Raw genomic sequence first — 27,717 nt, 5'->3', positions numbered from 1 at the left:
TCAGGTGTTGTCGTGTAGGTAGAGGCTCACTAGGAGGGTGAACACGTAGGCTTGAATTAGGGCTACGGCAAGTTCAAGGGCAGTGAGTAGAATGAGGATGATGAAGGTGGTTGAGGCTGCTGGTGGGTTTAAGGTTGTTAGTGCTAGTGTGGCACTTGTGATAAGGTGCATGAGCGGGTGGCTGGCTGTGATGATGGCTGTTAATCGTAGGGCCAGGGCTACAGGCTGGATGAAAAGGCTAATGGTCTCAATGATTATGAGTATGGGGATGAGAGGGGTGGGTGTTCCTTGTGGTAGGAAGTGGGCTAGGGATGCTTTTGTTTTGTGGCGAAGACCTGTAACTACCGTTCCGGCTCGTAAGGGGATTGTCATGCCTAGGTTAAGAGATAGTTGGGTGGTTGGTGTAAATGAGTGGGGTAGAAGGCCTAGTAGATTTGTTGAGCCAATAAACAGGATTAGAAAAATTAATATTAGAGATCATGTTCATCCTTTGGTGTTGTGGATTGCTATTAGTTGTTTTAGGATGAGTTGGGTCAATCATTTTTGTAGGGAGGTTAAGCGGTTGTTAATGAGGCAGGAGGGGGAGGGATATATTATGTTGGGTAGTAGGATAATGAGGATTTCAGCGGGCATTCCCATTGGGGTAGGGGTAATGAAAGAGGCAAATAGATTTTCGTTCTTTTTTTTTTCTCAGGGGTTTATGTGGTTTGATATTTTTATGGTTTTTTCTGCAGGGTCAGAGGGGTAGATAAATTTTGAGAATTTTAGTTGAAGTACGATGAAGAGTTAGGATTATGGAGGTAATAATGGTGAGTCATGTTGAAGTATCTAGTTGTGGTGTTCTTCATCCCTATAATTTTGTTATTTGAAGAATGTTACATAATGTATTTTAGACTTCTAGCCTCCAGAGCTATGAGAGAAAAAATTTGTTATTTTATGCCACCAGATTTGTAGTTCTTTGTTATGGCAGCCCTGGGAAACTAATACAGGGAAGACTAATGATGAAGAGAAATAGATGATAAGGACAGGGGTGATGTCCTTAAGAAGGTACTAGGGGAGGCGCTGGCCTTTAATAGAACCGGGACTACCTCCTTCCACTGAAATAAGTATGGTATCTTTCAGAGAGGGTCAAAACAATTAGTGTTTATCCAGAAGCTTTGGATGACAAACAATGCTTCAAACAGCCTCTGTAACAGACTCTCTTCCCTTTTAACTCACACACTGTATGCAGCCTACACATGAAAGTTACTAGTCTTCCTATAAGCATGCAAGAACCAACCCATGAAACTTAAATACAGTAATTCTCCACCTTCTGAAAAGGGTTTGAGAACAGAGACAACAGTGACAATCAGCCAATGGCCAAAAAGCTAAACACAAAAGCCAGGGAAAAGCATGGTAATCTAACTCTGGGAAGCATTCCTTGCACTGAGCTGCTGTTGGAGTCCACTGTTCAGCTGGGCCAGCACTGCGTTTGCCTATTTATTGTTGTGGATAGCAGTTTGAATGGCCTTTTCTGTTTGGAAGACTGCCTATAGAAAAGTACAACATTTCAGTGAAATAGGACTTAGAGGTCTGGACCTTTGTCATGAGACATGCTAACTTAACAAGGGCTTAACATCCCAAGGCTCCAAAAATACAATCTTGAATCCACAGGCAGGCAGGCAAACAGACAGACACACACCAAATGAAACAAATTTGTCAGGATGAATTATGTACACCTGAAGTAATTCCCATTTTATAACTTGAATAAAAGCTGCAAATTGAGCCTTTTCAAAAACAACAACAAAAATATACAGTATGCAGCCTTTTGAGATTGTCATTTCTCACTCAGCATAAATGAGATGCTTAAATTAAAAAAATACCAAAAGGGTGGGAGTGATTTTGGAACTAGTCAGTGGACTTAAGAGAGAGCGTTAGTGAAAGGCTGAAGTGCACTGAACAAAGTGTTAGCGGAAGCCTCACAATTATTGATAACGCTTTCCAGTGAAGTTTTACCAAATAGTGAGGAATATCTCACTGAAACTAGAGAAAGGGGATCTTTGTTATGAAGTGGCAGAAAGTGTACGGAAGGTAGAAAATTTTCTCTTTGAACTGAGTGATATAGCTAAATTTCCAAGAAAAGTTCTTCTGGCTGCTTATAGTAAAATGTGAAAAGAGAGAGATAAATTGAGGCATGGGCTGTCAAACAAAAACGAGCCAGAACTTGATGATTTTGAAAATTCTCAGCCTGTACATATCAAAAATAATGCTAAAATTAAGAAGTGGATTCTAAACAAACATCAGATCTAAGGCATTCTCAGGAAAGCATGATCTAAAGGTAAAGCTGAAGGCATGACTGAAAGATCAAAGGTGATTTCCTCAGAGTATTATTCAGTCAGATAAAAGGCCTTTTAAAATGTTTTAATGATACGACTCATAGATCCTCTTACTCAAACAATAAGTCTTCTAAGAAGCTTGAGTATTGTACCTTAACCCTAGATAGAGAAGGGTTTCTCTCAAGGAAATTTGGAGATGTAGCTTTTATAAAATGGAGTGAATATTAAGAAGATTGGCAGGAGACCCACAATGTTGTTATGAAATTATGTATGTAGAAGCATCAACAGCTTGGACTGAGGAGGACAGAAAAGTGCAGGATGAGGAGCAGCTTCTGGCAGAAAGCAGACTGGGCACTTCTCAGCTGCAAACACACGCCACTGCCACGAGAAAGGAGACGTGACTCAGCGGTGCAGCTGAGAACCAGGGAAAATTATTCAGCCCTCGATATGCAATCAAAGAACTTGCAACATTTTCTCACCTGGATTTCAGAATTGCCATGGACTAGTGGCTCTTTTGTGGCTCAGGTCTCCTCATCTTTGAACAGGAATACCTGTAGTGGTTATCCTATTCATGTTCCAGCAGTGTATGTTTGGTGTGTTGGGGGGTGATTACTTGCCTCTTTAGTTTTACAGGTTTTCAGATCATGAGGAACAACACTTGAGTTGCTCTATGTAAGGATTTACACCTGAGGAGTCTCATCCCACCTGAATTTGAATGACTTGCCTTGGGTGAAGCTAGTCGCCGTGTTGTGAGGCATCCCTGTCAATAGACCAACATGGTGAGGGACGGAGGCCTGCCACCAACCGTGTGAGTGAATGTGGAAGCAGCTTCCTTCTCCTTGTCCAGGTTCAACCTTTAGATAAAACCTCAATCCCAGCCAAGAGCTGAATGCAAAGTCAGAAGTGACCTTGAGGCACAGGCACCCTGTTAAGTTGTACATGAATTTCTTACCCACAAAAACTGAGAGGTAATAGATGTGTGTTGTTTTAAACCACCAAGTTTTGTGGTATCCTTTACTCAGCAATGGTTAATGCATACAATAAGATTCAACACTTTGAAGACATTCCTTCATCTTCTCTATCGTTTTGTTTATGTTGAGAATTTTTCTGTCAGTCTTACGGTGGCTTCTTTGAAGGTAAATTTTCTCTTTAGTTCTGTTTTCAGAACTTTATGTTCTTGGTATTTGTATTTGTTTGCTAGGGTGGTTGTAACAAAAACCACAACTTAAAACTTGAAAGGATAGCTTAAAAAACAACAGAAATTTGTTATAAATCTGGAGGCTAGAAGTCTTAAATCAGTATCATTGAGCCAAAATCAAGGTATCAGAAGAGGCAGACTCTCTCTAGAAACTTTAGGGAAAAATCTGTCTTTGCATCTTCCAGCTTCTTGTGGCCCTGGGCATTTCTTGGCTGTGGCAACATAACTCCAGTTTCTGCTATCATCTTCACCTGGTTTCTTCTCTGTCTGTGTCTTGCTCTCTTCTTATAAGGACCCTAGTCACTGGATTTAGGGTGGGCACTAAATATAGGATAATTTCATCTTGAGATTCTTATGAATTACATCTGCAATGATCCTAGTTCCAAATAAGGTCACATTCTGGGGTTCTGGATGGACATGGGTTTTTTGAAGGACACTATTCAACCCACTAATATTATTTTTGTTTTTTGTTTTTAAATTTATCATGCTTGGGATATGTTGGGATTCTTGAATCTGTACTTTGGTGCCTTTTCTTGGTATTGGAAAATTTTCAGAAATTTTCTCATCTCTTCAAATATTACCTCTGCCCCATTCTTTCTCTTTTGTCACTCTGAGCTTCAACTACTATATGTATATATCTTTCTCTTTGTATTTCTATCAAATTTATGCTCCATTTTTGTTCTTTTACATCCCATTGTTTATTTACACTTCATCCTGTATGTTTTCTTCTGAGCAATCTTCAAGTTCACTAATTTTTTCTTTAGCTGCATCCAATCTACTTTTAAGCACATCCTTTAAATTCTTAATTTCTCTTTCAGTTCTTCAAGTTTTTATTTTTTTGTTTCCATTAATCTGCCAACTTTCTTGAGTTTTAAATTTACCTCCTTGAAAATATTTAGCTTACTTATTTAAGATTGTTCATGTAACTGTTTTCTAGCTCTTCTGTGGGTCTGTTTGTATTTCTCATTTTCTCTCTCTTTTTTTTTTATCACATAGTAAGTACTGTTGTATCTGTGACTCACTTTTTTATTATGTATGAGACATTACATATGGAAAATTTTAGAAATAGTTTGAGAGTTAGGTTGATTTTTTTTTTTTCAGAGAGAATTTATATTTGTCATGGCTGGTTGCTAGGGACACTAGCCAACCTGGATCACCACAAACTAATTTTAATGACTGACATTATACAAAACTAAGCTTCATTCCAATTAAGGCCAGTGTGGTTCTGTTTCCCCTTTAATTAAAGACTGTAGTTTTTGGTTCCCAACTCAAAGTGTTTGTTTTACAAGGCTTCTTTTATTTGGTGGGTTCTGGAATCTAATATCTGTGCCATTATCTGTATGAGGCTATTAAAAAGCTCTGCTCAGCATTCTTAGACTCTCTGCTGCTTCTTCTGGTTTGTTACACAGACCCTAGGGAAAAGGCAACTCCAAGGGCTGGACTTGCATATCTGGGAGTACATTTTCTTCCATGTGATGAACTTGTAAATATTCACTAACTTTTTAATTCCACAATATCCTCAGGCAAACTTTTAAATGTTTGTCTTTTCTCATTTTTCTTATGAGGAATATTGGTTTGAATTACCTAATCCGTCATTATCCTATGCCAGCTGTGTTTTAAGGAGAGTTTCTGGAAGTTGACATACAACACTTCGTTTATATCACATTGGCCAGACCAAAGTCACACCTAGCTTTGTAAGAGGTTGGGAATGCTATGTGCCCAATTAAAAATAGAAGGTTCTCATGTGAAAGAGGTCCACCTTAAACCCTGCCTGTAATAAGTTTCATTTTTTTTTTTTGATGAAAAACAAACAACCACCTTGCTCCTCAGAGCCCTAACCATAGCTCTTACTGCGTGATTTAGGCTTTGTGATAAAAAGATAAAATTTGGAGAAGGTATGACACTGCATAAATGTTTATTGCTTTGGATTAAGAAGTTCAGTAATATAATTAAAAAAGAAAACAAGTATCTATATTTATTGTAAACCAGAAACCCAGTAAAACTTAAAAGAACAGAACTCTCATTTTCAGAGTAGATGGCAGGAAAAAACCAGTAGGTTGCATTATTACGGCTATAGGGACATATAGACGTCTCTGTCATAAAATCTTATTAGCACGGGGAACTTGGGCTATTATGATCCTCTCTAGTCCTTGTGTTCCCATATACAAAATGTAAATAATAATTCATATTTACAGGATTGTTGAGGGTTAAATGGGTGAACGTACTCTGAGTAATGAGTACACTGTTCCATTCTTCGTGAATAACACTGCATATATTGTAATATGTTGAAAAAAATTAGTGGTTGTGAGGTAAGAGGTGCTCAGTCCCCCTGGGGTTGAATTTTAGGCCACTCCCTGTGAGTCCTGAGCTGCTATTGCTTGTAGCACCTATTTTCAGTACCAGCACATGGAGACTGAGACCACAGGAGGCAGACTCATGTAACCTTGGTTGCTGAGCATACTCAGTAAAAAAGTTTATCCCTTGAATGACCTCCCACTGGAGGTGCTAGAGAGCACCAAGAATATTCTAAGTGTATTCTGTGCATATGTAGGAATTTGACCAATGAGCATACTCCAAAGAGACCAGCTAAGCATGTGCAAGGCTATGTTACATAACCAGTTACATAACTGAGACCCACCCCCTTGGTTGAATATTCATTGCATCACATGAATATGTGTAGATAGCCAAGCTATAAAAGTTGAATCCAGGAAGAAGGCAGGGCTTCTGTTCACTGTCTCTGGAGCCAGCCTGCACTTTGCCTGTGAGGTGTGTATATCTTACTTTTTGTGTTAAACTTGCCTTTTGCGGGCTGCTGTTCACTCTGGAACCAGTCTGCACTTTGTCTATAAAGTGTGTATTTCTCACTTGTGTATTAAATTTGCTGTGTTCACTGCTCAGTCTCTGGAACTAGGCCACACTTTTCCTGTGAAGTCTGTATTTCTTATCCCTTACGTTAAATCTGTTTTCATTCCTACTGTGACTCTGCTCTTGAATTCTTTCCTGTGGCGGAGTAAAGAACCTCGCACAGGATGGGATGGCTTGAGGTTGGCTACCTGGTCTCCCCAGACTTTCTCCTATGGTATTATCTTCTCATAAAACGATGAATTATCCATTACTGAAGTTTTAGGTCCTAAAAATGATAAACTTTTTTGAGAATACTGTACTTTCACATTCTATCATCCAATGAAACTATTCACATTTGTTTCAAGAAGTTCTGGGGAAGTTGTATCTTATTGACAAAATCCATTATCTATTACAGTAATAAAAATAAAAATTATACCATGTGTTAAATGTCTACTTATACAGGTTTAGAATTAAGCCTTTATTTTATGTTCTTTACTTTCACCATTAATTCTTCTGATAAGTGTAATGGTTAAAATTAAAAGAAATGCTTTTGTTCAGTATTTATTAAAAATCTACAGTTTATCATGCTCAAGCTATTGAATCAATTAGCATGCATAGCTTCTTTCTGATAATTCCACAGAGATAACTGTACACCTTCTCAAAGACATTTATATCCTCAAAGTTCATTTTAGTAAAATACTAGGTCTTACTCTTTTATGGGTAGAAGTAGTTGTCCCAAAGAGTTGCTGTAATTCTTTATATTTTATCAATATGGTAACAGTATTAAGTTATTAACCCCAAAAGTAGACTTTATTGTTTAAAAGAGGTTTTTATATATAACCATACAGCAATAGAGATAAGTTTTCTGTGAAAAGCCAACATATGTTTACAAGTAGGCCTGAAACAAATTCGTAATAAATCTGATGCTAAACAATGGTGGTATCAATATAGTTATATCAACAAAAACTAATACTTATAGATTGCCTACCATTTGGCATTAATTCTTAATTTTTAGGGCCTTTGGTAAGTTCCTTAGTATATATAGAACTCTAATTTCTTAGAGTGACTGAAGAGTTATAAAAGCAGTATGAACATATAATATTTCCTCTAGCAGCAAGTGTGGTATTTGGTTCATAACTAGGTATTCAATAACTATTTGATTCAGTGATTCACTGGTGAGAGAGAGAGAGAGACAGAGAGACAGAGAGACAGAGAGAGAATGCATATTTGCAGTCCAGGGTGAAAAGCCTTTCTCATTTGTCTTAATTTCTTTCTTCAACCACTTTTCCTAGAAGCTTTTTGTGCTATTCTTCTGTTTTTTTTTTCTCTTCCCATATCCACAACTCCCTCTCTAATATTAACTACTATATAACCTTAGTGTTCAATGGTGCAAGAAATAGAAAAGACAGATATCAAAATGTGTTTTAACCTGATCTCCTACATGACTGAATCCAGTCCTGGTATTTCACATTTCCCACCTCTATAAGCAGGTAAAAGTGACAATAGAGTGGTTAAAAAAAACAGAATTCGGATCCCTAAATTTAATACTGCTTTTATCATGTACCAAAATTTCATCCATGTACAATTTGCTTAACTTCTAGTCCTTATAACAAAGGGCTTAAATCTGACACTTGAAACTGGACTATTTCTATGTTCTGGTGTTTTGAGATAATTTTTGAGGTATTTCCCAAGCAACTTTTATTAGTGATGATTAAAATGCTGGTTCCAACGTTGTCCTACAATGACACTACTCTCACTTGAGTTCTAATGATCTTTTGCAGGACAGAAAGAAGTGTGGTTACAGCTAATACACTAGAAATTGTAAATAACTTACAGCTGATCTAATAATACATATATTACATGGTTATCCATTGCCCATGTCAAAGTGATCTGGTGTGTGTGTTGCAATAAGGAATAGGAATTGAGAACTTCTAGACTTGGTAATATCAACATGCCCATCCAGCTCTAAAATTTGTGATTGATTTTCAAAAATATTATTTTAAGGACACTACCATCATATATAGTCCTTGAAGACAGGAACCTGCCTTATTCATGTGTGAGGAATGGTTGAGGCAGAGTGAAAACAATTTGGGGTAGAGAGCCCTAGTATGTAACCTGGCGCTGATGTGTACTTTTTGTGAGAACTTCTAAAAAAATCACACAAGGACCTGGGCTTATTTTTCTTGTTTATTAATTGGGGATATGACACTAGCTTTGGATGGGAGGGAAAAATGGGGAGTTGCTATTCAATGGATGTAAAGTTTTAGTTATGCAATTTCTAGAATTCCACCGTACATGGTACCTGTAGTCAATAATACTGTATTATGCACTTAATTTGTTGAGTGTAGATCTCATGTTAAGTGTTCTTACCACAATAAAAGAAAACAGCATTATACTGAGGATGTTAACGTTTTTATAAATTACAAACACTTAAGTTGGTTATTAGAAATGGCACTTACTACATATTGTTGAAAATGGAAAAAAATAGGTTAATAATGTGATTATTTGGCTGAGAAATTCACTTTTTATTTTGGAGGCATTGTAAGTACACACAAATTACATTTTTCTCATTTATAAAACCAACTTACAAATTTTATATTATCTTGTTCCTGCTTCTTTAGCATTAAACTAATTAACGGGAGAAGTGGGTCAAATTTTAATATCTTAAGTATAAAATCTAATCACATTATTACCCTAATGGGGAAAAAGAGAGCTTTTACTTGAGCATTTTGCCATAAAATGAGACAACTACATTTCTTAGCATATTTAGTTTTACCTTGGAACACATAAGTGGCCATATATAATCTTTTAAAGTGGTATATAATAGTGGCCTGGAAAAATGAAGTAATTCATATTTGATTTCTAGAAGTATAGGCACAAATTGTAGTCATTTATCCTGTACTGTAGTATGTCTAAATATTTGCGTATTATCAGAAATAGTGTCTTAAGTTAATTGAACATAATGGTTCCCAAGAAACTGTGCCTCACTGAATTATATAAATATTTTTTATTTAGCCATTTATTGAACCTGTTGGCCATATAGAAAATATATTGAGTGAGTCGGCCTGCTGAGGCTGCTCGGAACTTCTTGTTTATGAACTCCTAAGGAAGTTTATTTTGTGCTAGGTCATGAATCTGTTTCTGGATGAAGAACCAGTAGTTTAGAATATTTTTCTTATAATGCATTATCTTCTGTTATGTCCTTGAAAGTCTTTAAAATTAGTTAGTATCGAGATGCTATTCATTACAGAAGTTTAAGTTCTTACATTAGCATTTTATTAACAAATATTTTATGGTTTTATACACTTTTTTGCTGTAATATTATATCTTACTCAAAATGAACTTTCATTAATCCTCAATTTCATATGCCATGAATTCATAAAAAAATAAAACTTGATTAAATGTTCTAGATAGATGAAGCTGAATTTTATTAAAAGACAATGAACTATTTTTGGAATGCCTTTTAATTACTTCAGAGTTACCTCACATATTTGTTATAAATGCATCTGTGCTATTTTATTAGACTGTTTTTTTCTCTCAGGATGAGCAGGCTTACACTTAATTTAATTTCAAATGTGGATTTAGTTTTAACCCTGGGGTATGAATACTTAGAATTAATTTACCAGGGTTCTTTTAGTGCTGCAAAAAGAAGTTAGGTAACAAGTTAAGTATGTACATAAAGCTTGTTTCCAACGCTCTACAATGTAATTAACAACAGAAATTTGTGCTCCCACAGTATTAAAACCACGAGATATAATTTATCCTATGCAGTCATAAGTGGCTTATAACCTATAAATCTTAATGGTCATATTTACATTTAAAAACAGTGCTATTATAATCCAATACATATATAACTATTACATATGTAGTCATATGTATTCCAGGTGATTCTGCATCCTATAGTTAAAAGAGGAAAATTGACAATTTTCAGAATGTTTAAGTGGAAATGACCAAAATGGTTAAAACATATTTCTAAGAAAGATTAAATATGATCTTTGCTGGGCCCTGAATTCTAGCTCTGTTAAGAGCTTGCTTTGATTGATGACCTTGAGCAAGTGGCTTATCTTCTCTTGGCCTCAGTTTCCCCATCTGTGACATTGAACACTATCAGGGCCTTTTCTCTATCTGACGCTGATGTGATACTTATTTTCAATTTTTCTCATTTCCTAATATGTACATTTGGATGCCAACCCCCCCCCCCCCCCGGATATATGTATATACACACACACACACACATACATATGTATATCTGTACTTACAAAGTATTTCAGACATACAGAAAAAATGAAAAAAATATTTAAATTTAACAGCAATATCTTACACATTCAAGTTATATATGTTAATATTTTGCCATAATTGCTTCCATCCTTTTCTTTTTACAAACTGTTCCAGACTCGTTAATGTCTGCCTGCTTCCTACCCTACCCTGCCTTTTGCTTGCTCTGGTCCAACCACACTGTGCTCCTTGCTGAAGAACATGCTCTGCTCCTGCCTCTTTGCTGCATAGTTGCCTCTGGCTGCAATAGTCTTCTGCCACCCCACCTCCTTCCCGTCCACGTGGACCACAAGGTCATCCTCTCACCTGTTCACTTGCTCTCAGAGTGACCTTCCCAAGCACCCTCTTTAGTAGACAATCTCCCTCCTCCACAGCCTCTCCTTACCCATTTCAGCTTTCCTCAAACACTTATCAGTAGCTCACCTTCTATCTGATTTTCTTATCTATTATTTATCTCCCTTTAACCAAAAATGGAAGCTCCACGTGGTCCGGGATTTCTAATTAGAATTTGCAGTGTTTGGCAAGAAGGAGGTACTCAACAAATTATTTGTTGAATAAATGATTGAAGTTATGTCTCCTTGTGTAATTTTGTGATAGTTTCCAGGTAGATTCTCTGTTTTGTGGGGCCTAAAGATCATTATACTTCGGAGAAATTTAAAAAACAAATGACACAAAAATTCAAATAAAAAAGGTGAAATTGAATATTTAAATAAATAAGATAAAAAAAGGAGTAACAAATTTCAGATTTTAAAAAGCCACAAACATCACACAATCCATAAAAATAACAATATTTTTATTAATTGTCTAATATAGCTCTATAGTACTTTTTCCTACAATTTATGGCTCATATTCTGATTGGCCTTTTATATGATGATTTTATAATATTGTTTTTTTTATAGGAGAAATAGAAAGATATTTTTCTCTACCATGCCTGATCAAAAGTTGTATATTATTATTGATAGTTTAGATAAGTTTTTCCTAGCTTTGCAATTTGTAATTGAGTGTGTCATGAAAAGTTTTAGGATTTTTATTAAATTCGAAAAAACCTGTACCAAGTTCTTTTCTGTGTGCGTTTTTTTATTTTTATTTTCAACAAATTTACTTATCTCTGTGTGAGTTTTAATGTGTCAGGACATTTCAAATTTTGTAAACAATGACCAATCTTTAGCACTTTTTTGAATTGAAGATACTCATTTCTTGGTATACATGACCAAGAATTTGAAAAATTATATAAAATTGATTTTCTAAAATATAAAATATAAAAGTCATCTAAATTGATTAAAGCATAATGAAGAGCTTTCCAAATATGTCTAAGAGTATCACTGGAACACATAACTGTAGGCTCTTTCACCACTATGGGTACCAAATGTGTAATGCATTTTCATCTGGAACCACCAGACTTCACATAGACAAGATGCCTTTGATGACACTAAAATGTCAACTCTGATAAATTGCAGTATCTGAAATATGAAACTTTACCTACAGACATACTTATATAGTACTGCTTCAGATTTGTGTCTTATAAACACAGAATTTGAACAAATTTTATTTTTTGTAAATCTCATTGAAAACAAACAAAAATATATTGTGCATTTGTAATTGTATATGCTGCATTAACAAGTCTATTCTGACGAAAGAGAACTTCCATTGTTACTAGACATCTATAAGAATCAAATTTTCTATTTATAATTTTACATATCTGATGATTCAAAGCATTTTTCACAGATTATCTTGGCTCTGTACATTTCAAGCTTCGTTTAGTTATCATTACTCGCTTACTCCAATGCCAGGTGCAAAGGAAGTATAACTCATACAAGTGTATCTCATAAAAGTATATCCCATACAGATACATCTCATACAAGTGTATCTCATATAAATGTTTCCCATATGAACCTTAGACCTGACTTTTGTGTTTCATTACCGGGAGAAGTGGCGCAGAGGGTAACAGTAGCATTCCTAGAACTAATTCCTACACCAGGAGAACTAGTAATAACCTAATTACTTGAAATGACTACTAAATACCTAAATATATTCTACTAAATGCAAACTAAATGTAAACCCAACTCAACTGTCCCTTAACTGGGTGCCAACAATGTCCACAGGGAATCCAGCACTTCAGGAACTGATGGAAAGTGTGACAGAAGAGAAGATGGAGACAAAAGTGACAGTGATTCATGATCTTTTTTGTAACCTTTACAAAAACACATGATTATATTGACATTGGAAGGGCTGTTTTTACAAGTGGGTGCTCACACCCAAAAGAGTGTTCTATTTCAGCACAGGCTAATCAGTTCAATTAATATTCTCTCCTACCATAAACTCCCAGGTCAACTGGTTTCAGTACAGGTAAGGAAATTGATTCAGTAGTTCAATTAATTTCAAGCATTCACTGAAACAGCCTGATGACTAAAGTTATGGCCATCATCGAGTGACATATATTTCACAGCCTTATTCTCTCACTTTGGTTGGTGTCAGCTGCATTGGGGGTGTGTTACTCTTAACCTTAACTGAATAGTTTTCCCCTTGAGGTATTTTCAATTTACCAGATACATATTGAGCACCTACAATGTGCCAGATATTGTTCTAGGAGCTGGAAAGGTAAAGATGCCAAATTCTTGTATTACAAAGATAAAGAAGACATGGAGGAAACAAAAAAAAGCATGTGATTCAAAGAAGAAAGATGCTCCATTGAGTAGGAAGTCATCCAAATGCCTGAGGGGCCATTTGACATCATCCTTGAAAAGTGGAAAAGACTTCAATTCCAGACACTGGGCAAAGAAATGGAGATGGGAAGACAGGAAAATGTTCAGGAAATAGTCTTGTTTGAGCTGGGCTTTGGGTATGTGACTGTGTGTGTAATTAATGTGATATAATAATATATGATATAATGATTACATGTTATATGATTTGTACAGTCATGTAGCACATAATGACATTTTGATCAGCAATGGACATATATCATAGAGTTCAATCAGATTATAATGCCATATTTTTACGGTATCTTTTCTATGTTTAGATAGTTTTAGATACATAAATACTTACCATTGTGTTACAATTACCTACAGTATTCAGTACAGTAACATGCTGTACAGATTTGTAGCCTAGAAGCCATAGGATATAACATGTAGCCTAGGTGTGCAGTAGGCTGTACCATGCAGGTTTGTGTAGGTACACTCTAAAATGTCTACATGATGATAAAACCACCTAATCACACATTGCTCAGAACGTGCACCCATCATTAAGCAACCCATGACTGTATGTGCTATAAAACTGGGATCATATTGAGGAGGGAAGAGATTTGCTTAGCTTGATAGGCAGCCAGCAATAATTGAAATTTCTAATTGAGGGAAAGGTGGAATAGAAGCAGTACTTCAGGAAGATGCCGTTGGTGTGGGTGGACAGCAGCGAGGTGGACTGGATCACAGGAGAGGAGACCGGTCAGAGACTGACTGAATCACACAGAGGCAGTGCTGAGATCCTGAGCATGGACTGCGGCAGTGGAGACGGGAATGAGCTATTGCAGGACTGAATGTCGATAGTGTGCAGGGAGAGAACGGCTGTGTGTGTCCAGCTCCCAAGCTGGGAGTCCTGAGAAGGTGCTTCTCTTAACAAAAGAAGCGAGAGGCACGGTTTTCCTTCTTCTTACAGGAAAGGCGAGGTTTTGGATATTTGAATGTAAGGTGAGGTGAAAATGTTTATCTGGAAGGTGGAGACATGGTTCCGGAGCTCAAAATTAGACCAGAATTTGTGAGAAAGATTTTAGAGTTACCATTTCTGTGAATCCCCAGAAAACACACCGATGTTGGCAGACATTCTCCTTCTTCTCTTTCTTCATCTCCTTGGCAGGAGGATCACTGCTCTAGAACACTTGCATATTCTGTCCATAAGAGCAGAATGCAGAGTTATTATCCTCAGAGTGCATGAAGGTAGCACCTCTCAATTGGGGTTGGGAAAGAAGGACATTTCCCTCTGGGGTGGGGTATGCATAGTTTAAAAGAACTAAAATTCTTCTTTTACGTGAGAATCACTGCTCTATGGTGAGAAGGGGCTGGACATTGAGCACTTGTGCCCTTGGGAAGGGCAATGGGGCATTGGGACTGTCCATGACAATTTCCTAATACAGGGACAGATGCACATACCCAGTGCAGGAGAGTGAGATGCCGCAGGGCTCTGATACAGCACACGTCTCTGTCACCTGGCTTAATGAGCAGGTTTAACTGCTCCTCAACTCTGACTGTCTGACTCCTGACCAGTTAATGTTAGTCAATGAATGGATAACTGAGTAAAGAAAGTTTTCAACATGTATTGTATGCCTATTCTGCACCAAGCACAGCTTGTAGGTGAGGCACTGTTCAACCATTCGGCCCTGTGTGGCCACTGCATGTATCACTGGAGACCCAGTGACCAGTTGTAAGATACCCTGCCATTCAAGAGATTCAACAAGACTCGTGTAGACCCCTCCAGAGAACGATGCATAAGGAGATAGGTGAGGTATCTATGTTCATTCTCCAGCTGGGTCAAAATGAATGGGTGATCTGGGAGGTTTTTTTTTTTTTGGCTTTTCTTTTCTTTTTTTTTTGTCTTTCTAAAGGGCACACCAATTTTGTTAAAAATTTCCTTTACTAGAATAATAAATTTTCCTTGGCACTCTTCAAATTAATCAATGTAACTTTGTAAAGATAACTAGAGAAATCACAATGACCTTTTATAAAATCACTGAGCACATAAACCTACAGTAGGCAGATAAGATCAGGAGAGAAGGTGGACTCTTTAGCAGTCCCACTATTTCCCATATGTTGTGAGTTTCTGAGAGTGATATATAAATTGTTTGTATTCCTTATAGCTTTCAAAGATGACAGACTAATCTGAGCAATTAGATTCTTGAGAAAGATCAAGATGCTCATTAAATCTTATCTTAGTCACTCCTAATTACAACCATCCATTTATCTCTGTGGCATAAATTACTAATGCAAAGCTGTAGTTCAATCACAACATAACTAGTCTTTATTTTAAAAGATGAAAAAACCCCACCATTATTACCACATACCCATAAAAGGGATCTGTAATTAATTAATGAAGCTATACCCTGCAGACTGTAATCTCATGAAAATGCAAAGAGTATCTTCCGATTTGCTTCACAAAGTTACACCTATTACAAAGTATAGGAAACAACCACATTTAAAAGCAACAGTTATTTATTGGGTGCTAAGTACGTGCCAGGTGTTGTTCTAAATGCTGTGGGTATTGCCATGAGCAAAATGAAGGAAAATCTGTTCTTATGGAGTTGGAGTCACATAGGCACAGAGAGACAAATATATAAGACATGTAATGTGTCAGATGGTGCTAAGAGCTTTGGAGACAAATAAAACAGAGAAAGAGAAAAAAAAAAAAAAAAGCCAGCAGGCAAGGTGGAGGTGGGGTGGCGTTGCTTTACGTGGAGTGGTCGGGGAGGCCTCCTGATAAGTTGTCATCGAAGCAGAGACCGAGAGGAGGCGGGGAGGAGCCACATGGTCACCGGGGAGCGAGTGTCAGAGCAGCTGAGGACCTATTACAGCAGCCTGGCGGGGAGGCCTGCCCGCCTGTGTGTTCCAGGAGCAGCCTCCAGGACGAGAGCAAAAGAGAGGTGGGGGCCAGGATTCTGGATTTCATTCTGATGGCACGCAAAGCTGGTGTCGAGGCTTGAGCACAGCAGCAAGGTGAAGTGACAGGAGCACCCTGTTGTCGGGAGCAAGGTGGCCGCCGGTTCCCAGTGGTAGAGGAGGGATGGGAGCCCTCGGACAGTGGTACAAGAGGAGAGGGCGCTGCTTCGTCTCTGCCCCACTCTGCCCTCACTGAATCACAACTCGGACCTTTGGAGTTAGGTCCTCGCATTCAGGCCTCTGCCTTTTTCACAGTTGTCACTACTATCGACTTGGCCTTTCTCCCCCATGACAACAGTTCCAGGCAGCTGGGTATTTCAACCCCATGTAAGAGGTGACTCTGTCACAGGACCTACACAAAATCCCAAAGACCTGCAAAATGTGGCTTATTGGGCACAAAGGACACCAGATAGAAGAAAAGCAGGACTCAGAAATTCTTGGTGGTGGTGGTGGTGGTGATGAGGTGTCCTGGTTTCGGAGCTCCCCTGCTCCCTTCCTAGCAGTATGTTAACTTCCCAATGTGGTCCAAACAGAGTTCTGTGGAGGAGGGAAACACACTTGGAAGGCCTGTGTGGGAGCTAGTATCTACTAATGTTATCTTCTATTATATTAAAAGTCATATTATTGTCTACTAATAATTTATGTGATATTTGTTTGGACATTTGCTAGACAGTGACTCAGCAATGAGCATGTACTCTACGTTCCTCCTAAGTGATACTTTTGTTGCTGTGCATCTGCACTGTTAGGTACCTTTGTGTCCTCAGGTAACTGGTGACAAGCAGCCTTCACTATGTCACACACACCATGGAAATGTGTTTTTGCAGCAACAGCAGATCAATAAATTTTACGAATAATGTGTGTTTAAGTGGTTTGAGGAAATTATTTGGATGTACCACACTCTTCATCCACAATCTTTCATCCAAACTGGTGATTTCTGGTCGACATGGTTATCCTGCACCTCTCTCAAGAGTGTGCAAATGTAGAAGCCTTGATTATTCTCCTCTTCAAAGTGCATTGCAGGATGCTGCCTGCTCTTTAGAGACTCAACGGTAAAAATACTGAATTCTGCAAACACGAAGTAAGTATTGGTCAATCACAATAGATTCTGTCAATACAGCAACTTAGCTCTTAAACTTCGTGACCCCCACACTTAGTGTTCTCTTACTGTGGAGTGGGCAGTACCAAGTGTCATGCTGCAGCCTTGACACCCATACAGTGGAAGGGAAGCCGAGTGCTGGCCCTCCCCAGAGTTCCTTTATTGCTTATTACAGAACCGCATAAACTTTGTCAGAAAGGGAAATAGGAGCTGGTCATCAGTGCCAGAATATTCCTTTAGGTATTTTTTCTTTTCTTTCATTTTTTTTTTTTTTTTTTTTAAGTGGCAAAAGTTCTCCTAGTTTCTAATGTCATTCCCTAGACTTGATGATTTTCACTCTGGTCATTTCTGTTGACTTATCTATCATGGGAGGGATTTGAGCTCCTCTTTTTCTGCCATCTTTTCAAAATGTCTCACACTGCATTTTATTTTGCATAAGTAACTTACATATGAATAACCTTGAAACCCATCCTATGCTTAACAATTGTAGTCAATCCTTGTAGCTTTTTTTATAGCCATGTAGAAAGGGCAGTTAAGTTCTCCCTTTCCCATGTGTGCTGGTTAATATTGTGCATTAACAAACTGGTCTGTGGGATGCCTAGATATCTGGTTAAACATTATTTCTGGGTGTGTCTGTGAGGGTGCTTCCAAAAAAGATTAGCATTTCAATCAATAGACTGAGTAAAGCAGATGCCCTCCCCAACATGGGGGTGGCCTCATCCAATCCATCGAGGGCCTGAATGAAACAAAAGGGAGGCTGAATTCACCTTCCCTCAGCCGACTGTTGGGACATTGACCTTATCCTACTCTTGGACTGGGACTTACACCATCACTGCTCCTGGTTCTCAGGCCTTTGGACTTGGACTGAAATTTACACCACTGGCTTTCCCGAGTCTCCAGCTTAAAAATAGCAGATCGTGGGACATCTCAGCTTCTATAATCATGTGAGCGAATTCCATATAATAAATCTCATATGTATACATCTATATATGTATGAGAGTACCTCAAAAAGTTTGTGGAAAAATAGAGTTAAAGAGAATATGAATCTTTTCATGAACTTTTTGAAGTACCCTCGTATATCTTCTGTTGGTTCTGTTTCTCTGGAGAATCCTCACTAATGCACTATATTACGAAAGAGAATTTTTGAGAAGGACAGCGCCCATATAAATGGTTCTTAGCTAATATATAACAGATTCAGGAAGGAGGCAAATGCTTTTTAGCGTATTTGAATTTATCGTTTTGCTAGGTACAGGGACAATATTATGTCAGTACAGCCGATATGCAAGCTTTGGGAAAGACTTGATTGTGGGTTTATTTTTAGGGAAAAGAAAAGAAATTAATATGCTGGTAGCCTTTTTTTTTTTAAGTGTAGGTATTTCAGAAAGGAAAATTAATTATAACTTTTCTGGTGGAGAAAAACAGAGTGAAGGAACCTACTACTAACCTCCACTGTTAAAATCAAAGCTTCCCTCTCCCTGTTTAGGAGCTAGAACCTTTGGCAGAAGAAAACCTTTAGAGTGTGGGTGAAGCCAGAGAAGGCAGAGTTGGGGAGAAAGAGAAAGCATCCAGAGGAGCGAGCATGAGGTGTATGGCGTGTTGGTGCTGCATTCTGTGGGGCTTTCAGAATGGGGAAACTTCTATCGGATTCTGTGCATGTTTGGTGCAGGAAAGATGAAAGGTCAGAGCAGCAGGACTTGGAAAGAGTCAGTGCCTCCCTTAATTACCTGCCCTTTCTGCATGGGTCAGTAGGCACAGAGGATCAAGGCCATGATAGGACACCTGAAATTTGAAAAGCAAAATGAAGGGGCTCTCTCAGAGGAATTCTTCCATAAATCCGGTTGTTTGGGCTGGATTTGGACAACCTCTAAACTAATTGAATCCAGCCACATAATAGCAAAAATTACAAACATTCTTTTGAAATTTTAAAGAGTAGTTTTAACTTTTTATTTCAAAATAATTTTGGCTACAATTCAGAACAATCGCAAGAATAATGTGAGAACTTCCTACACTGTTCACCCAGAGAAAGCTACAGATATGATGCCCTCTCACCCCTGCACACTATAGAATTCATTTCCAAGTAAAAAGAGTAGTCTCCTACATAACCAGAGTATACTCGTTAAAATCAGGAAATTAGTATTGCTAGAATGCTAGCAACTAATATAAAGATCTAATTCAAATTTTATAACCATGCCTCCAATTCCAATCTGAATCCACAGGTTTTATTTTAACTTTCCATACTTTCTAAACAGCTTTATTGAGGTAAAACTAACATATGATAAACTGCACCTATTTTAAATATACTACTTGATAATTTTTTAAACACCATCTTCATCACTGTTAAGTGTACAGTGCAGTCCAGTAGTGTTACATATATTTACATTGTTGTGTAACAAACCTTCCGTATCTGAACCTGCCTCACCAGCACTGAGAAATTTGGTTCCCATTGTTACCAATATGTTTATGTATTTGCTCAAGTCTCCTGTAGGTAGCCAATTCCCAGAGTAGTTGGGCTTAGCACTGGTGCTGTTTCTCACACGGTGGCCATGCTGGTTAAGCTCTATGGTCCCGCATCTGTCCCAGGCCCTTGGCCCTGTTTCCCCAACCCTGCCATGCACCACAGATGGTCACCTTAGTTAAATTCACTCATTCTCTATCTCAGCCAAACATTAATGGCTCCCACACCATCAGCTGTTTCACTTAGTGCTGTGTGACTAAGTGATACATATGTGTCAATGAGGGAGACAGTGTAGGGCAAGTCTGCCTCTTCTAGAGCCATGCTGTATGGGATTAGCAGCTGGGAGACCTTGAGTAAGACACTCATCCTCTCCAGGCTTCATTTTCTAATGCAGAAAAGAACAGTGCTTCCCTCAGCAGACCTTTGTTGGAATCCAAGGAGGTCTTAGAAAAGTGCCTGGCACAGTATAAGTGCTATTTAAGTGTTAGCTATTTTTATTAAAATATTGTATGATTCAGTTTCTTGTGTGTTAATTTCGGCTTTCAACACAGGATAGGAGGCAGGGACCCTGTCTCATGCTTTTTATCTCCCCCAAAGCAAAAGTAGTATTTGTCCGTTAGTAGGGTCTCAGAGTTGATTTGCTGTTTTACAGGATCCTAATGCAGTGTTACCTAAAATGTGGATTGCAGACCAGCAGCATTAGCATTATCTAGGAGCTTGCTAGAAATGTGAATTCTCAGGCCCCATGCCCCACCCCAGACCTACTGGATCAGAATCTCTGGGATTCTTGGGACCCATGAATCTGTTTTAACAGTTCCCCAGGTGATCATGTGTTTCAGAGTTTTAGATTTGGTGCCACAGCGTGCACCCTATTGGGTATGGCCTCCCTTGATAGTGTTTCATGATAACTGTAATTTTTTCCTTTGCCGAAGCTTTTTCAACCTTGTTATCATTTTTCCCCATAGTCCTATAAATACTTATATTTATATAATATAAATATATTTATATAGTATTTACCCATAGTCCTATACTCCTCCCACTTAGCATATTTGTGTCTTACTACAGATAGTAGACACTGTGTTTAGAAAAGCTTTAATCAAAGTGTGTTCAATAGAATTATTTACTGATCTAAGAAACTTAGAAAAATTTCCAAAGTTTATTAGATACATTTCCAAGTTTAACAAACATACTAGGTCAGTAAACAGAGCCCTTAATATGTTCATACAGATGACACATTTTTAAGAAGGGGAATGTTGTGTGCAGGTTTCCCAAACGTATTTTACCACAAAATCTTAGTTTTGGGGGGAAGAACCTTAGAGTTCTTGGAACATATTCTCAGAACTGCTGTCTTTCAGGAATAACTCTCCTGGTCGAAAATTCAGAGTGCAGGACAAGAATGAGTTATGTTTGAACAGGTCCTTAAATTGCACTTTCAAGACACTTGGTTCTCAGGAGAGGGCATTATGGTATGAGCAAATGCAGAATCTACTCAACAGTGCCTATAAAATTGAAAATAAAGACATTCACCAAAATGCTATTGCCTTTTTCTTCTATTTTACCCAAGATAAATTTTAGTAGAATATAATAGTTTTGATCAATGTAGATTGCATTTTATATCCCCTTTCAAAAATCTTTTAATAATATCACAAACCTCAATGAAGATATCATATAAAGATAGATGTGAATTTGAGTTCTCTCAAAGAAAGTTGCTAAGCCCACAAGAGAGGAAAAGCAAGAGAGTCAGACCTAGGTTTGAGAACTGCTTCTGCTACTTCGCAGTGTATGATGGATCAAGGACTTAACTGTTTGGTGTGATGCTTTCTGGGTAAGCATCAAAGAGCCTTTCAATGGGATTCTTCTTTGATTTTTCTTTTTGCAAAAAAAAAAAAAAAAAAAAATCCACCAAAGTATAGTTATTACAAATACTTTCAACTAGATTATGATTTAGAGATATTTTGAATTGTTCTTGTTTGGAATAGGGTATGCTCATCTCTTGTTGATAAAAACATTTTGCATAGGCAATTTTCTTTGTGATGGTGTTCAATCACATACAGTGATCACTATTGCAATTCAGAATGTTACCTTTGATTATTTCCCCCAATATGCTCATGCTGAGATTTTCATCTTCCAAAACTATTCATCTGAGAATAGAGAATATGGTTCCATTTTTTAACTTTTAAAAAGAACACTAAATGAATACAAGGATTTCATGTGAATTTTATAAGATAGATGTCTTTATTATATATATGCTGATTCTGAGGAATTCTTTTTCAAAACATATCATGGCCATTGTAGCTGTATACAATCTCAAATGGTGCCTCTGTGGACTTGAAATAGCAAACTTGGAGGACAGCTGCTGTTCCTTAGCTTTTGTCCTATTCAAGATAAATTTTCAATTACATTTTATTCTGAGAAGGTAGCATGTTCCAGTAGAGAAAGTCAAAGTAGATTGAGATATTAAAGAAAATCACTTTAAGAGGATATTCCTCTAGGCTTATGAAACTGTAGCCAGCCATGTATAAAAGGGGCACAGCTATTAAGTCTTTGAGAGGCTCCTGGAACAGCCCTACTCTAACACCACTGCTATTTTGTCTCAGTCTGTTTCATGGCTTCTCTTTCTCATTGTTTTCAGTCCCAACTGCAGTTTTATCACCTTAACCTATCTGCTTCTGCAGGCTATAGCTTCATTTCCTACTATCTGACACCTCTGAGCTAAGCATTGCTTAGAATCCTTGCTTTGTACAGATACTCCTCCAACTTCCTTCATTCATTCAACAAACATTTGTTGAGCTCCTCCTGTATGTCAGATACTCTTTGCATCAATGAATAAAACAGATAAAGATCCCTGCTCTTTTGGAGCTTACAGTCTATAGGGAAGGCAGATGTTAAAACAATGAACATAATAAAAAGTGGATTTTATAGAATGTTAGCAGTGGGTAAGCACTGTGGGGGGAAAGTACAGCAGGCTAAAGGAGATTGCGAGAGCTTGGGTTGGGGTAGGAAGGGTTGTGGCCGTACTCAATAGAGTGGTCAGGACACACCTCTGAGAATATGGCTTTGATTAAAGATTTCAAGGAGGTAAGGTTTTCTGAGGCATATCTAGAGGAAGAGCATTCTTGGCCATGGTGATGGCTACTGCGAGCAGAAGAGCCATAATGTGGTTCATAGTTGTGACTGTGGTGAGAATAGATGGCAGCTGTTCAGGAGCAGGGAGACCTGTTAGAAGGCAAGGACAGTAATCTAAGTGAGAGATGATGGTGACTCAGACAAGGGTGGGAGGAATGGAGGTGGTGAGAAGAGGTAAAGTTCTGGATAGTTTTTAAAAAAGAGAGCCAACAGGATTAACTGATAGACTAGATGTGGAATTTAGGGAGATTAGAGAAGTCTAGATGATTCCAAGGAGAAGTAAAAATGCAGTTGCTATCACCTTAGGTGGTGAGGATGTTCACAACAGATTTTGGGAGAGGATAAGGAGTTCAGTTTTGAGTGAGAAATCCATTAGACAATCTTGAGTACACAGTTGGATGTTTGAGTCTGGAGTTTTGGGGACATGTCTAGGCTGGAGAGGTAGACTTGGATATGGTCCATACATCGATGATACTTAAAGGCACAAGAGTGGATGATCTCACCCATGGATGTTCAGTGTAGAGAAAGAAGAGGACCAAGACTGAGCCCAGGGCTGTGCCAGCACTAGGTGATGGAGGGGAGTGGGGGAGTCAGCAATGTGGATTGAAGAGGAGCGGCCCTGAGTGACAGGGAAGTCAAGGGTGCGTGAAAGTCAAGTGAAGAGAGTGTGTCCAGGTGGAGGAAGCGATCACAAGTATCAAACGAGTTGTGAAGTGAGAATTGACCCATGGGCCTGGCAATGTGGAAGTCATAGGATCTCGACAAAGAACAGTTTTGGCTTAATTGGGTGGGTTTACATAAGAAGGAGAGGACGCAGCTGCAGACATACTTTAACATTTTCCGTCTGTTATACATCTCATGGACAATTACGTGTTACAATTTCTGTAGTCCAGGATATGTATATAAATATGTGAGAAGAAACTTATTAGGGGAATTATTGAAATTATACAATTAACGGAATATGAAGGCTGAGGAGTCCCACGATAGGCTGTCTGCAAACCGTATGCTAGTAGTGTGGCTCAGTCCAAGCCTGAAAGCCTCAGAACCAGCGAAAGCTGCTGATGTAACTCTCAGTCTGAGGCTGAAGGCCTGAGAACCTGGGAAGCCACCGGTCAGAGTCCTGGAGTCCAAAGGCTGGAGAACCTGGGTTCTGATGTTCAAAAGCAGGAGAAGAGGGTTGTCCCAGCTCCAGGAGAGAATTTGCCTTTCCTCTGCCTTTCTGTTTTATCCGGCTCCTCAACCTATTGGATGGAGGCCACACACATTGGTGAGAGCAGATCCTCATTACTCAGTTCACTGATTCAAATGCCGGTCTCTTCCAGAAACGCCCTCACAGACACAGCCAGAAATAATGCTTTACTAGTTCTCTGGGGACCCCTTAATCCGGTCAAATTGACACCTAAAATTAACCATCATAATTGCCATTTAAAGTACCTTCCATGTTGTCTGAAAATCTTTTACTAGACACATTCTAGTAAAATCTAAAAAATGTGAGCATCAAATCTTACAGAACAGGTGTCAGTAGCTTGGAAAAAATTCCTGGAGACAAGTATTGTGACTCTTGTATAAAGAGAGTTTTTGATGGGACTGAAGTCTGTGTTCTATAGAAAAGTTCTAAATCATAATTAGGTCAGTTTCATTAGTACCACTTTTTTTTAGTGGTCATAAAATAATAATGTTGCCCACAATGTGTGGAGTCTTAGATAATATGAGATAGGGTAAATGAAGTACACTTTTTGCATGTAATGTGTTACAATTTTGCAGTATGTGGATTCTTTATATCACCATCTATACACAAAAATCTTTGCTCAGTTGCATATGCAAATATCTGCTTACCTGGTACCCAATAATTTATATTCTCTAAGGAGAGCCATTATCCTAGTAATGTTATTGAAGATTAGCTGATTTAGCTGAAGGATTTACAAAAATCATATGTATAAATTATTCCACTTATGATAACCATAATTTATCCTAGACAAATTGGATCCATGGCCATCTGTTTTAGCTGTTAGTATAAGAAAAGGCTGTTTTTTTCCATCTCACAATCTTATGTTCGAATCACAAATGCAAATTAGGTAAAATATGTTTTTTGGAAGTATCAGCAGAGCAGCAGTTCAGCCTCAAAGTTTCTACCTGCCTCTCCTTCCAGGGATGGAGCAATTCTAACTCAAAGCCAAACTCTGAGAGTTTTTATCATAATTGAGGATCGCAAAATAGCCAAGGATCAAAGAAATACAGGACTACTTCTTTGGGCTTGGCTCCATTCTGTCATTTCTCTCTCAGTCCTGTCTTTTTTCCCTCATGTTTCTTCCCCTCTGTACCATGAAATCTTTAATATGACAGAAATGAAGGCCACTTGAGGCACCAATACCACCGTCTTTGTCTTGAAATCTCATTATGAACTCTCTTTAAGACATGATGGATTAAAGCCAAATGTCATCCAGGTTTGAGCTCCATGGGAAACTCCTGTTGTTACTCCTGGCCCAGTGTCAGGGAAGATCCCAAACTTACAGGCCATGGCAAAATGAAAAGTGGGTGACTGAGCGAGCAGGTCAGTGTGAGACAGTTCCATCAGTGCTGAGAGTTGATTGACCACAGCAAGACCGACTGACCACAGCCACACAGTTTATACTCATGGCGCAGCAAGACGAGGAGCATCGGCATGGTAGCCCCATTCTCTGTCTTTAAGTCCCATGAATGATGTGGAGGGCCCAGGTGGTGACTCTGCACACAGTGGGCTGTGCCACAGTTGAGACAGATACTCAGGGGCAAGACTCACAATCTTTTATAAATCACTGAACAAGACAGTCCCCTCCTATCCCCATCAGGGTGTAAGTAGTTGTCTTGGCCTATCTATGCCTCTGTGACTAGCTGCTGAACTGGCTTGGGGTCTGAGGACAGTTAGCCTTGTGGTTGGCACACTAAGCAAGGATGTGCAGGGTGTGCCTCCCAACAATTCACTCTTTGGTCCTTACAAGTTCTTGGCTCACACAAGTATGACACCCTTTCTGCTACTTAGATTAGACACCTAGACGGGGGCTGGTACAAAATGTATTTAATTTGTCTCATTCAACACATGTTTGAGATATCATCAGCAGAATCCTGCTTGTAGGATGAGGCCAATTGGCAATATTGGTCTTAGCCATGGCCCCTAGATCCTAGATGTATCCAACTAAATAAGTCCCAGAGCAAACTCTGAGATCTTACTCTGTACACGAACTGTCCCACCTGAGTGGTGGTCTTACCCTAAACACAACAGGAAGTGTTGGTGATCATATATATACCTCCTTCTTCAGGCAGGATGTAGTCTAAGGCCAGTCTATTATCCATTGCAACCCACCACTCATTAAACATTTAGAATGACCTTCTAGGGCTTGTCTCGTGGGGGTGGGGGTAGATGAATTTAAGGATGGGTTCCTTACCATTGTCTCTAGGATGCAGACTCTGACAAGAAGGAACTCTCTCAGTGCTGTATGGAACCAGGCATTGTTATATCCCCGGGTAGGGCAGCTCTCCTTACTCTCTGCCTGGAGGCCAACAAGGGGGACGTGGTGTCACTGCAAATAATTATACGTGGCCAAAAAGTACCCCTATCCCCAATGAAAGACTTGCCATTACTCATTCTCCCCAACATACAACCATATCTAAAGGGGCAAAGGTCATCTCAGGTTGGGATTTGTTGTTGAACTTATCTGGATTACTGCTACATTACTTTTATTAAACCATGGGGGCAGTGTCATATAGTAATTGCAGATTCAACAGCTACACACAGCATAACCCAAGACCACTTGTGCATCAGAGGAAGCATGTAAACTTGTATTGGTCAGGATAAAATGATGGTGCACTGTTGTGGGTATTTATACATGTGTGAACAGAGGTCAGAATAATCCAGTACTGGCTGTGCCCCCATGAGTTTTTCCATTTCCACAGCAAGTAGTGACGAGTCCAGCAGAGGGTCAGATTATCAGCCATTGCTGCTTCACCTGAGCAGACTGTGTCTGCTGGTGAGGTGGAAGTGCTGGGTCTAGGGATAAGGAAAATATTCATTATTCTCTCCTCCCTGCACCTCCCAGGGCCTCAGGAGAACCTCTGCAAGTGCTGGGGTGTTGCTCTCCCTCCACAGCCAGTCAGTCTGTAAGTCCAGTCCTACTGGACACGATTGCTCCCTTTGCCCAGTCATCCTCAACCTGCACACAGCATTTCTGTCCTCGGGGTCAAAAATCATGGAGGTTGAGGCATGATGACAGAACTTGCAGGGGTCTGTGACATCCCATATTGATACCTGAGTAAGCCACTCTAGCTGTATTCTAGAGTTCAGGATTGATTACAGTTCTTGTGGACTATGACCCATTCTTCCTAAGACTGAAACCAGGTGGTAGTAGGAGCAACCAGTTGAAGTCATCCTCCATGTTATTAACTGCCATCCTAAGATGACACCTTACAGTCTTCCCTGGTGCTAGGATCAGTGGACAGTAAGCAAGGAGTGGTTGGGATTGTCACGGTGGAACCACAGAGACAGAGAGCCGGTTTCCCCATTCCCCACTCTCTCTGTCCATCCATGACAGAGGGGCATTTCCTGGCAGGGAAGAGCTGCATTTCATGCCCACTCTGTTTGACTAAGGTGTGCTGACCACGCTACTGATGAAGTCTGTCCAGAAATTTTTATCACTTGAGTCACTGAAAGTCTATTCAGCCTCAGGATGATGACAGGAGGATGTCTGTCAAAGGCCATGACCATCAGCTTGCTGTTGGGCCCTTTTTGCCATGAA

At 38.9% G+C, this 27,717-nt stretch overlaps 1 pseudogene; it reads right to left on the bottom strand.

Annotated features, from left to right (window-relative positions):
• LOC134380373 (ATP synthase subunit a-like) lies at window positions 1–25,612 on the bottom strand (annotated as a pseudogene).
• Window positions 25,613–27,717: the final 2,105 nt, after the last annotated feature.

This window comes from Cynocephalus volans, chromosome 1 (assembly GCF_027409185.1).
Source record: "Cynocephalus volans isolate mCynVol1 chromosome 1, mCynVol1.pri, whole genome shotgun sequence".
Classification (NCBI taxonomy): domain Eukaryota; kingdom Metazoa; phylum Chordata; class Mammalia; order Dermoptera; family Cynocephalidae; genus Cynocephalus; species Cynocephalus volans.
This window is presented reverse-complemented; position numbering and strand designations above follow the sequence as displayed.